This window comes from Lissotriton helveticus, chromosome 6 (assembly GCF_964261635.1).
Source record: "Lissotriton helveticus chromosome 6, aLisHel1.1, whole genome shotgun sequence".
NCBI lineage: Eukaryota > Metazoa > Chordata > Amphibia > Caudata > Salamandridae > Lissotriton > Lissotriton helveticus.
Window position 1 is genome coordinate 1,810,175,261 of NC_136067.1, and position 13,037 is coordinate 1,810,188,297.

The window sequence follows — 13,037 nt, forward strand, 5'->3', positions numbered from 1 at the left end:
TTACCGATTGTGCAAAATATTGGCCCCTACATCTCAATCACCAAATACCGGCCGGTAACGGCCGAATTCGGCCGTTACCGACCAGTATTTGGTGACCTACATCGGGCCCCAAGTGACTCCGGCCACGAAACCGGGGACCGTATTGAAGGCTGCTTGCCGAGGATAAGGACCTCCATCTTACTGGCGTTTAACTTCAGGCACTTGAAATCCATCCACTGAGACACCTCTGATAAGCAGCCCCTCAAAGAATTGGCTCCAGTGACAGAGTTCTGTGACAAGGTGACAATCAACTGGGCATCATCGGTGTATGAGATGATTTCAAGACCATAACGCACTGATATCTGCCAGGGGGTGAATATATTGGTTGAAAAGAATAGGGCTCAATGAGGAGCCCTGTCGCAGCCCCTGCAACAATGGAACCATCTGAGAAGAAAATGGCTTCTGAAGGGCCAGAAAGGTACGGCCACGCAAAAAAGACACCACCACCTTAAGGCCTTGTGGCGGACTCCGTAACCCCACAACCACTCAAGTAAGTGGCTGTGGGATATAGTGTAAAAGGCCGCACTTAGATCCAGCAGGAATAAAGCTGCAGTTTTCCTCTATCCAAAATTTGGCACATTGGCTCAGGGACTAGCACTAGTACTATACTGAGGGCAGAAACCAGTCCTAAGTAGAAGATCCTATTCCTCAATAAAACCTCAGAGTTGCTGATTGATTTAATTCTCCACCACTTTTGAAAGAATAAGAAGGTCAAATGGTCAAGGGTCATAGCTGACTCAGAGCTTATTGGTCAAATAGAGAAGTTGGTCCTAGATACAAGAAATAGGATGACTGCATCTTCTCCCAATAGCGGGGTAGAGTCTATTATTGTTGATCTCCATGAGAAATGTTTTGCGGCTCTTAAAAAACTTCTCACTAGGCCATCTAAAAACCAGAAAGTTAACCCACACAAAAGATGGTATAATAAAAACTGTAGAGAAGCCCATAGCAAATTAACAGCAGCTGTTAAAACCAGAATAACCGCTGACATTAGGAAAGCTAGACAGTCTTACAAACAGACCCTTTGGGAAGCTAAGAGGGACTGGGACGATTCGTACTGGCTAGATCTTCTCAAAGCCTGTGAGTCGTCTAACCAAGTAAAATTCTGGGAGATAGTTAGATGGGGTAGGGATTCGGATTCCCAAACCCCTGTAAATCATGTTTCAGCTACGGATTGGGTGGAATTTTTTTCCACCCAGTTTGAAGATACAAATATTGAACAGGAGCTGGCAATCGAGCCCATAGTGGGGTTAATACCAATATCATCTGGGGATAGGCTTATTTTCAGCACCTCAGACACTGTACATGCTCTTGGTTCTATTCAGTCTGGTAAAGCCCCAGGTTTAGACGCCATCCCAGCGGATCTTTTTAAATTGAACCTTGATCTGTGGGTTCCATATATTACAACCCTAGCAAATTCTATTGCAGCAGGTGCAAGGGTACCGCAGTCCTGGAAAGGTGCTGAGATACTCCCAGTTTATAAGAAAGGGGATCGGTCTTTACCGAAAAACTATCGCCCCATTAGCCTGATCGACACAATTCAAAAAGTTGTATCAAGAATGGCCCTGGCAAGAATACAGGGGTGGATTGAGCAGAACAACATACTCTCCCCCATGCAGGCAGGGTTTAGATCAGGCACCAGCACCCTAGATCAGGTGTTCCGACTCACCATGCTGTATTGGAAGGTGGTTCTCCTGGGCGGTGGGGTCATTTATGCCGCCTTTGTTGATCCTAGGTCGGCATTCGACATGGTCCCAAGGGCAAAATTATGGGAAGCTCTTAGACTCATGGGTCTCCCACCTGAACTTTTAGAGCTAGTCAGGCGCTTACATGAGGATAATTTCGGCCAGGTAAGATGGGGGAAACAGGGCCAGGTGACCAACAGCTTCCCAGTTCAACGAGGGGTGCGGCAGGGTTGCGTGTTGGCCCCTACCCTGTTTCTCCTGTTCATAAACCAGGTGGTTGCATTCTTTAGTGATATACAAACAGATGCACCTATACTGGGGGGTTCGAAATATCCCATGTTAATATTCGCCGACGACACCCTACTCCTTTCTAAAACCCGGAGCGGGCTACAGGCAGCCCTGAATAAATTTGCTGGTTTTTGTACTAATAATGACCTAGAGATCAATGTTGATAAAACCAAATTTATGGTTTTTAATAAAAACAAACCAATTAAAAGCTCGGTTACATTAAATGGTGCCCCAATAGAACAGGTCAAGGTCATGACCTATTTGGGCGTGACTCTTGACCATCAATTTACTTGAAGCCCCCAGTTGGAGGTTTTAAAATTAAAATTTGTTCGCCTTACAGGATGTTTACTGCAGGAACAAAAAAAAACCTTGACCAAACGCATTATACCAGCGGTTAAAATTTATGAGGCCAAGGCTAACGCTGCAACCCTGTATGGAGCGGACATATGGGGTTACAAAGATTTGTCAGCACTAACCACAGCACAGAATAGGTTTTTGCGGAATTTGGTGGGGCTCCCGCAATCATCACCAATAAAACCATTGCTTTTAGATCTAGGCTGTAGACCTCTGAATGAGATGGCGCAGTATCGTCTCGCAGCATTCTGGCGTCGCCTTTGGACGACCCCAGAGCTTAGTCTTTTCGCTCATGAATTGGGCGAGGTCATATTGTTGTGGGGTGCTCATAAAATTCCATGGCTCCGGGAAGTAAAACAAGTTTTGTATTCAATGGGTCTCCCCGAGTTATGGTTACATCCTGAATGCTCTAGGTTCCCATCTAAACAAGAATTCAAAGATTATTTTTGGGCTGCAAAGAAATTTACTCTGATCTCTTTTTCGTCGGACAATAGCTTAACGGGACATTTTTTGACACATAAGGTAACACCGTCCCTTGAGTCCTATTGGGACTTGATCTGCAAGACCCTAGACCGTAAGCTGTATCATCAGTTTCGGGTGGGGACTTTGCCGATCAACTCCTTTACTGCAAAGTGGGCAAAGAAGGCAAGTAATAAATGTTTTTTTTGCCCTGACCAGGTGGAGAGTATTGGTCATCTGTTTTTTGCATGCCCAGCATATCGATCGCCTCGACTGAAATGGTTGAAACCTATTTGCAAAACCTTAAATTGTGGGGGGAATTGTGAAGCCCTGTTGAAATTACGTGATATGCGTATTGAAATATCTGTGATCTGTGTAGCCAAATTTTTGGGGTGGGCATGGCTGATTCGTGCAAAGAAAATGAAAACCCTTTTGAATTAATTATTTTGAAATGACTGTATGTCGGTTGAGACACATTCTTTTTTTATATTGGGTGCTTATCTTAAGATGTTTTTAATGTTATATTATGTATGTTGTCTTTTATGAATTTTATTCGAAATAAAGACATAATGAATGAATGAGATTTAATTCTCCACCACTTTTGAAAGAATAAGAAGCAGAAAAATTGGCCAGTAATTCCAAGGCTTTGTGGGATCAGGAGAAAGCTTTTTTCAACAACGGAACCACCGAAACGTGTTTCCAACTCTGTGGGACATGTGCCGCTGCAAAAGAGTTGTCAAGAAGACCTCTAAATTTAGGAGGCAATTTGGCTGCTCCGCCCTCCATGATGCTTGGAGTGGCTGGATCGAAAGGAGAGTCAGACTTGACTAATAATATACAGGACTGCACCTCATCCAGCTCGATGGATTTGAACTGGAGCAAGATGTTGCAGTCAGTAGAAGGCCAAACCATACATCAAGGCAAAAAGCATTTATAGCTACCTCCGGAAAGGAAGAGTAGATAGATGCAACTTTGTCTTATAAAAATTTCACAAAAATATTGTAAATCTCCCCCGATAAAGTAGTAGATACTGAAACTTGATCTAGTGAAGATACATCTTTAACAATAGAGAAAATCTCTCTAGATGAATTCTGCGCGGTCTCATTTTTATTTACATAGAACTCACAATGCATCTTCCTATTAAGACTGTGAAACATTTTGAGAGCTGATTAGTACGTATCACTAATAGAACAAAATCTCTTCACTGGATGTGCTTACAATGCTTACAATTCTTTCTGAGCATGATTAGTTATTCATTGAACCAATCCACCATAGATTTAGATCTGCGGGCTGCTCTCTGTACTACTGCAGCTATTGTGTCTAGAACTCTCAAAATTCAATCATCAACTTGAGTGTTAGCAGCAGTGGTGCAACTGTCAAGTGTGGGACGATTTGAGGCCGGCATCATAGTGAAATTAGAAATAACCTTAGCCCATCTCCTAGATCTAAACTTCAATCCAGGATTAGTGTTGAAAGAAATATTTCACAAGGAGACCCAAAAGGGAATGGTTCGATGGTCAGAACATACCATGGGCAAAGGAGAGCTGACCACTAAAGCACTTAGAGTTGAGAAAATAGGGTCCAGCGTATATCCATCACTATGTGTCAGCCTGGAAACCAGCTGTGATAGTTGAAGACCAGCTAAATTTGCTACCATCATTGTGGCTAGGGGATATGGAGTGTCCTCGAAATGAAGGCTGAGGTCCTCAACTAGAGTAAAAATTAAAATAGTGTTAAACCAGCAGGGACACAACAATAGCCAGAGAGGAGCTGAAACTAGACCCTGGGCCAGGATAAATAAATATCCCTAAAAGTGAAAAATTCTTCGAGGCGATCAAAATAAATAGAGCCTCCTCACAGCCAGCTACACTTACCTCAGCAAAGTTGCACCGCAGGGACTGTTTAAAAATAATACAAATATCCACACCTCTTTGGGCTTGCCTATCCAGTCTCACTAACACATATCCACTCTGGATGGCTAGCAAAATATCAGTCAAAGAGTTTTCAGAAAGCCACATTTTAGTCAACAAAACTGAACTAGGTGCATGATCAGAAATAATATCAAATAGTACAAACTTGTGCTTAACCAGGGAGCGATGATTTAAAGAATTGAAACTGGCTTTAGACAGAGTCTGCAAAGGCTGACCCACTCTTAAGTTGGAAGTGAAACCAATCTGTGGGCCAACACTCCCCTTAGGGCCAGGGGTCCTACCACCAGGGGCACAAAGCCACAGTCCTCACACTCAAGGACCTTCAGTTCAAGCGTCTGATGGCAGGCATGAGGGAACAAAACGGCTATCTTCCTGAGTTCCAGGTATGAGTACTGCTTAGGGGCTGAAGCCTTACAAACAGATAGGTGCAAATGGTTTTGCCTTTGGCGCATGGCAGCAGCAGGCCCGCTGCTTGCATCCGCTGCCTGGATGCGCAGATAACATACTTAAGTAGCCCACCTAGAAGTTAGCGTAGCCAAGGTAAACTGATGCCAAAAAGGGAGAGAGGATGCAAATAAATGAAAATGAGAGCGCAGCAGCTCCCTTCCCTAAAGGAAGGCGACCCTGCCAGAGAGGAGTATTGGCAAAACAAAGTGAACTAAAACAAAAGGGATGCGATTAAAAGAGTTAAAATACACAATGGGTAGCCTGGCCTCAACATGCCTCCCATAGATGACTGGAGTCAGGCAACTTCGGCGTGAGTATGAGCTACAAGAAAACAAAATGCCTTCATGAAAGGTAGGTAACAGAGTTATTCAAGAGTATATCATGCTCCCCCCAGGAGCTCAGACCAAGCATGGACGCGCAGATAACATCCCTAAGTAGCCCACCTCGGGGCTTGGCCAAGGCATAACAATACCAAAAACGGGGGCAAATAAAAGCAAACTAGAGCCCAGCAGCTCCACTCCCTCCTGGAAGGCTACCCAGCAAAGAAAGAGTATTATTGTTGAATATAATATCGTTTTAGTGATTATTAGTATGTTATGTGTTGTATTTATTTTTAGGATATGTGTTTATGTTTTTATTTTTGTTTATTGTCTAATGTTCTGAAGTTCTTAAGTATTTCAATAATTATTGAAATATTGGTTTACTAGCTGAAGTTATTAGGCGATAAAGGTGGGGAGTTTAAAAACAATATATGTAGTTACATTTAAATGTATTAAATTTTAAGATGTACAAATTATTTTGGGGGATTTTAATGTGTATTTAAATATAACAATATTTTATTAAAACATAAACTTTTATGTTAATTATTTCACGTTAAATAATATATATTTTAATTGAAGCTATTACATTTTTTTAATATAGATTTTAGGGATACATACATTTTTAAATAAATTTGTGTTCGGTAGTATGTTTGCTTTTTTGGATGTTTAAATAAAAACTATCAAAATAAATGTATTACATTTTAATAATTGAAAACATCATTTCTAAATAATTTGATATTTTAATACATTAATATTTATAAATCCAATAAAAAAAATAAGATAATGCTTTTCATAAACTTTGTATTGATGTTAGAATGTCCATTAGTAATTTAATATATATTTTTTGTAGTTTAGAATATTTTAAGTATTAGGCGCCATCATATTTGAAGTATTAAATTCCATTGTCCAGCCTTTGAAATTGGCCTGTAATCCCACAGGGCGATCTTTCTGCCATTGGGATTACGATACTCGGTCTCCAGCAGGTTTTCCATGTTGGACTTTCCCACATGGAAAGCCTGTTGGAGAACAAGTGTGCGGGCCCCAGGCAAGGCCCCCTTTCCTTGTCTGCCTCTGGTTGGTGACTGAAGGGGCACCTATGGTGCCCCTCTGTTAACCTTGAGGTGCCTGCCACGGGGTGTAGAGATTAACACCACCTTCCTTTTTCCTATGGGAGCATGTACTATGGTCGGTTTACGACTGTAACACATGCTCCTATAGGGAAATGTCAGAATGCACATCCTAATCAGGAAGTCGGGACATCGTAAAAGGCCCCTTAATGTGAATTGGATTTATATTTGTAGATTTTAGAGCCTAGCGTCTTTTCTCAAATTAGTATACATTAAAGTAGGAATAGCAAATGTTACCCTTTAGTGTCCAACACGTTCCCCAAGTTGGTTTAGTTTGGAGTCGGAATAGTAAATGTCACCCCTCTAGTGTCCAACACTTTTCTTGAGTTCGTTTAGATTGGAGTGAGAATATTAAATGTCACCCCTTTAGTGTACAACACCTTCCTCAAGTTGATTTAAATAGGAGTGAAAATATTAAATGTCACCCCTTTAGTGTCCAACATATTCCTTGAGTTGTGTCAGAATGGAGTGGTAATTATAAATGCCACTACTTTAGTGTCCAACACTTTCTGCATGTTGGTTTAGACTGGAGTGGAAATAGTAAATGTCACTCCTTTTGTGTCCAACAATTCCCCCAGGTTGGTTTAGTTTGTAGTGGGAATAGTAAATGTCACCCCTTTAGTGTCAAACATTTTCCACAAGTTGGTTTAGTTTGGAGTGTGAATAGTACATTTCATCCCATTAGTGTCCAAAATATTCCATGAGCTTCTTTTAGATTGGAGTGGGAATGCTAAATGTCACCCTTTTAGTGTCCAACACTTTCCCTAAATTAGTTCAGATTGGAGTGGGAATAGCAAGTGTCATCCCATTAGTGTCCAACATATTCCTTAAGTTGTTTTAGATTGGAGTGGGAATTATAAATGTCACCACTTTAGTGTCCAACACATTCCCCAAATTGTTTTATACTGGAGTGGGAATTGTAAATGTTACCCTTTTAATGTCTAATACTTTCCCCAAGCTGGTTTACATTGGAGTGGTTGTAATAAATGTGACCCCTTTAGTGTCCAACACATTCCTTGAGTTGTTTTAGATTGGAGCAGGAATATTAAATGTCACCCCTTTAGTGTCTAACACTTCTCTAAGTTGGTTTAAATTGGAGTGGGAATAGTATATGTCACCCATTTAGTGTCCAACACTTTTCACAAGCATCAGACCATTATTATTGATACAGATTACAGATGCCACACTCCATTACATGTCACATTATGGTATAGTGCCTATAAGTATCAACAAATAACCCATTACCTGTATGTTTGTGAAAATTTATGTTATGGCCCTTTTCCATTGCATATTTTCCACAGGTATGTTCCAGCAACCATTTTGCAAGTGTTGGGAAGTTGTCTTTGAAATGACTACAACTACCATGATGCCCTGTTTCTGTTCCTCTAAAGATTACTATGTCATGTTGTGGTGGTGAGCCTCAGCAAGGCCTACCAGTGCAAGGGGTTTGCCCTTCTCTGCACAAGTCCTCAGACCAATAGGATAGAAGTTGGCACAGAAACTGGAAGAGAAAATACAAAGTTTATGAACCTCATGAGGTGGAACTACATTCACACAACACCCTTCGGCAATGTATGAAGAAGCACACTGAATGGAAGGGCTTGGTCCTTTTATACCCACACAGGGGCTCAAAAGAAGGCGGTACAGGTACAATAAGTAGGTTTTAGGCACATATAAGGTCATACAGAAAATGCACAGTCAACAAGTGGGAGGAGCTTACAGTTGCTAATTCTGCTGAACACATCCTGACATTTACAGACTAACAGCAGCTGCAGGGCCATCTGTAAGCTTAACTGAGCATGTGCAAAGTGGAAGGGGCTAAATATAACCTGTCTCTAGGCAGATTTCAAGAGCAGACAACAGCAAGGTAGGACAAAGCACATGGCATACACGTGGTAGCACATGGCAAACAAAATGGCTGCCAGAAATACAAAATGGATTCCACAAAACGGACAAGACAGCCTCTAAATCCAGGATGGCTTCTGCTAACGCTAACACAATCGCTGCCAAATTACAACAATGTTTCTGACTCTCTCTTTCCTAATAGATTTCTACACATCAAAGCGTCGTGATCAATCTCTTTACAACGCTCTAGAATGAAAATGGTCTGTGTTGATTTTTTAATGTTGTCCTGTTTCACTCACCAATTGTATTGGAGTCATAAATTTCACTAATCAAACCATGTTGACATAAAATTTGTCATATATGCAAATTACTATGCTGGATATAAGTGGTACATGCAAATATTGACGGTGCACTGTTCACATGATGGCTAATGCCAAAAATCCATCCAAGTAGTGAAGATGTCTGTTTTGCAGTAAGCTAGGCCTGTGAATTGTCAATTACACAACAAACCTCTACACTGTAATGGACTGAATGGTTGGGAGATGTCAGATATACTCCCTAATCACTTCATGAACATTGAAGGATATTTAATTACCTTCTAATTTGAATCTCTACTGTTTGAAATAGAAAAAACGTTTGAGTAATATGTTCAATACCACTGGAAACTACTATCACAATATTCTCTACCTGTTTTGTCTTCTAGGTATCTACACAGTTTGTCTCAAAAGATTTGAATGTACAGTACACACCTTTCCTAATAAGAAAGTTCTCCATTTCTCAATAGGTCATAGTGGCTGACTACATGAGCAGGTTCCAGCCACTGAAGGAACCTCCACTCCAGCCATGGATCAAGCCTTCATCGAGGACAGCACTCCTGGTGATATGGAGGAGCTTGAGGAGCCTGGTACATCTGGTCAGTCTGGGCCCAGCAGCTCCAGTGACACTCCTTGTGCCCACACTGACACCTCCCACCCCAGCTGTGACACTTCAGCATCATGAAGACTCCACTTCCTGTGTTCCTTCCACTGTAACACCGATTGTGTGCCCCACATTCCCAGGTGATGTTGACACCACACCACCCCTAGCTTACTGAGTCCACTGGGGACACTGACACCCAGACCACCATCGACCAAATCTTGGGAGTCTACCATCAGTCCCAATTCATGATGGGCCAGGTACTCACCAAGCTCCGGGAGATGAAGCAGCTGGAGAGGAACCACAACCACCAGATGGAGGCCCATAATTCTAATATGGGCTCCCCGATTGGGGTGCTGAATTTATTTACACCCACATGTGCAGGGCTTTCCCAAAATCATCTACCCATTCCTGTGGTCCTACCACATCAGAGCCATCGACATCGGCCACAGCCACAGGAAGAGAGGCCTTGCCCGCAGAAGAACCACCTGCAGCCCCCTTAGCCAACTGTGGATACCTACCCCCACCACGCCATGGGACATCCACGCAGATCATCAGGAGGTAAGGATGGCAAGACCTCTGCCACCATCAGCAAGAAACCTAGACAAATTTCCTCAAGTGTTTGCCTACCATTCACCCTGTAGTCTATTTCTGTACACATTTGCCTTTCTGATGCCAGTAGTATTTTGGACATTGGATTTCAAACAATTTTGGATCTACAACTAGAGTTTTGTTCACCAGCCAGGACTGACTTCTTCAATTTTACTTTGCCTTTGTTATGTTCACCCTTTTTTTCATCACACTTAATACAATAACTGTGCTAGTCAACAAATCATAAACTGGTGTTGTATATCTCAACTCTATCAATACATTTGTTTAATTCCATCATTATTTGGCATTGACGGAACATCAAATGACTGTGTCAATATAGATGATTTGCAAGTAAATATTGTTTATTTCAAGCTCCAAAACATGAAGCACAAGATATGTCACAGCATTCAATCATGACAAATGTTTATCCAATTTGACCGATTCGTGTCTGTCAACATTTGCATGAACATAACAATCCATGCATTAAACTAATACTCAGTGCTAGTTTTCAGATTTTCAGTTGCAGACCTTGCCAGTATGGAAGAAGGGGATATGTCCAAAATAATAAGATAGAAAAGGCAAACTTTCATTGGTTTATGTCATATTTATTTAAGCAATTTATTAAGCGCACAAATATGCTTAGGTGTCTCAGCATAATGGACGGCTGAGTGGAGAAGGACTAGAGATGGGTGATTTTTTAACGATTGAACAGCCAGGTGTTTAAGTGTTTACAGAAGGAGAACAGACTGGGATGGGCCTTAATGTGAAGGGGGAGTGTGTTCCATAGTTTAGCAGTGGTGACAGTGAATCTTCTGTCGCCCCAAGAGGCTTTATTGGTTTGGGGACAGTTAGCAAGTGTGCTGCTGAAGAGCGTAAGGGTCTGGTTGGCCAGTAAGAGCATAGAGTTCTCTTAAGGAACTTGGGTCCTGTGTTGTGGATTGCCTTATGGGCAATGCATAGGACCTTGAACCTGGTTCTGCTCCTGATGGGTAACCAGGGAAGCTGTCGTATCACCTTAGATCTTGGTTTGAACTTAGAGGTGCCTGAGAGGAACCTAGCCGCTTCGGTTTGTAACATTTGTAGTTTATTTAGTACTCTTTCCTGGGCGTTGATGAGTAGACCATTGCAAAAGTGTACCTTAGACATAACCAGCGTGCTGATGAAAGTCCTGCCGGCGCTGGGTGGAAGGTAAGGTAAGAGGTTCTTTATCATCCTGATGGTATAGAAGGCTGAGGATACAACTGTGTTAGCGTGATGTGTTAAAGATAGTTTGTCGTCGAACATGACTCCTAGGTTTCTGACTTTTGTGATGGGAGATGAAGGAGGGCCTAACTCTGCTGGCCACCAGGATGGAGACCAGCTAGCGGTGAGATTGCCGAAGATCATCACCTCCGTCTAGTCAGAATTTAGTTTGAGACAATTGCTTGCCATCCAGGTGCTTATAGCAAGCATTCCCTCTTGGAAGTTAGCCGAGACTGTCCCTCCATTGTTGTGAATCTCTAGCACCAGCTGTGCATCATCGGCGTAAGAAGTTAGTTGCAGGTCATAGGACTTAATGATCCTGCCAAGTCCGACACGTATATGTTGAACAAGGTCAGACTTAGTGAGGATCACTGCGGGACTCTTCATGGCAGTGCAAAGAGTGGGGAATTAAAGTCGCCGAGCTTTACTAGTTGGGTGCGGTTGGACAGGAAGGATGTCAGGAGGGTTTTGGCTTTGTCTTTAATGCCTATGGCTGAGACAAGGTCGACTAGGGTTGCGTGGTCGACAGTGTCAAATGCTGATGAAAGATCTAGCAGCACCAGGACCGCAACACCTCCCTGATCAAGTATCATCCTGATTTTATCGGATGCCTTGATGAGGGCAGTTTCGGTGCCATGGCCTTTCCTGAAGCCAAATTGGGATTCATCTAGGAGATTGTTTTTGTCAATAAAGTGGGCCAACTGAGTGTTCATCACTTTCTCAAAGATTTTAGCTGGGAAAGGGAGGCAAGCAATTGGTCTATAGTTCTTGGTAATAAGGTATTGGGGTTAAGGTTGTGTTTCTTTAGCAGTGGCTTGATAATGTTTTTTTTCCAGATGGAAGGGTATATTCCTGTTGTGAACAATCAATCAATCAATCACAGAATTTGTAAAGAGCGCTACTCACCCATAGGGTCTCAAGGCGCTGGGGGGGGGGGGAGGTCCGCTATTGCTCGAAGAGCCAGGTCTTGAGCTGTTTCCTGAAGGAGAGATGGTTCTGGGTAAGTTGTAGGTGGGTGCAGAGGGAGTTCCATCTCTTGGCCGCCAGGTAGGAGAAGGATCTTTCTCCGGCGGTGGTCTTGCGGATGCGTGGGACGGTGGCGAGCGCGAGGCTGGTGGAGCGGAGCTGGCGGGTGGGCGCGTAGAATGTAAGGCGGTTGTTGAGGTATGTGGGTCCCACGTTGTGGAGAGCCTTGTGTGCGTGGGTGAGGAGTCTGAACGTGATCCTATTGCTGATGGGGAGCCAGTGCAGGTCTCTCAGCTGGGGAGTGATGTGGCTGAAGCGGGAGGTGTCCAGGATGAGTCGTGCTGAGGCGTTCTGTATGCGCTGGAGTCTTTGCTGAAGTTTGGCTGTGGTTTCAGCGTAGAGGGTGTTTCCGTAGTCCAGTCAGCTGGTGACGAGGGCCTAGGTGACCGTCTTCCTGGTGTCAGTGGGAATCCACCGGAAGATCTTTTGGAGCATGCGCAGTGTGTTGAAGCAGGCTGACGTGACGGCGTTGACTTGCTTGGTCATCGTGAGGGAGGAGTCCAGGATGAAGCCCAGGTTGGGTGCATGGTCCGTTGGCTTGGGTGCGGAGCCCAGAGCAGGGGGCCACCAGGAGTCATCCCAGGCAGAGGGGGATGTTCCCAGGATGAGGACTTCCATCTTATCAGAGTTCAGTTTCAGCCGGTTGAGCTTCATCCATTCCGCGACGTCTTTCATTCCTTCCCGGAGGTTGGCTCTGGCGGTGGCAGGGTCGTTGGTGAGGGAGAGGATCAGCTGGGTGTCGTCGGCGTAGAAGATGATGTTAAGGTT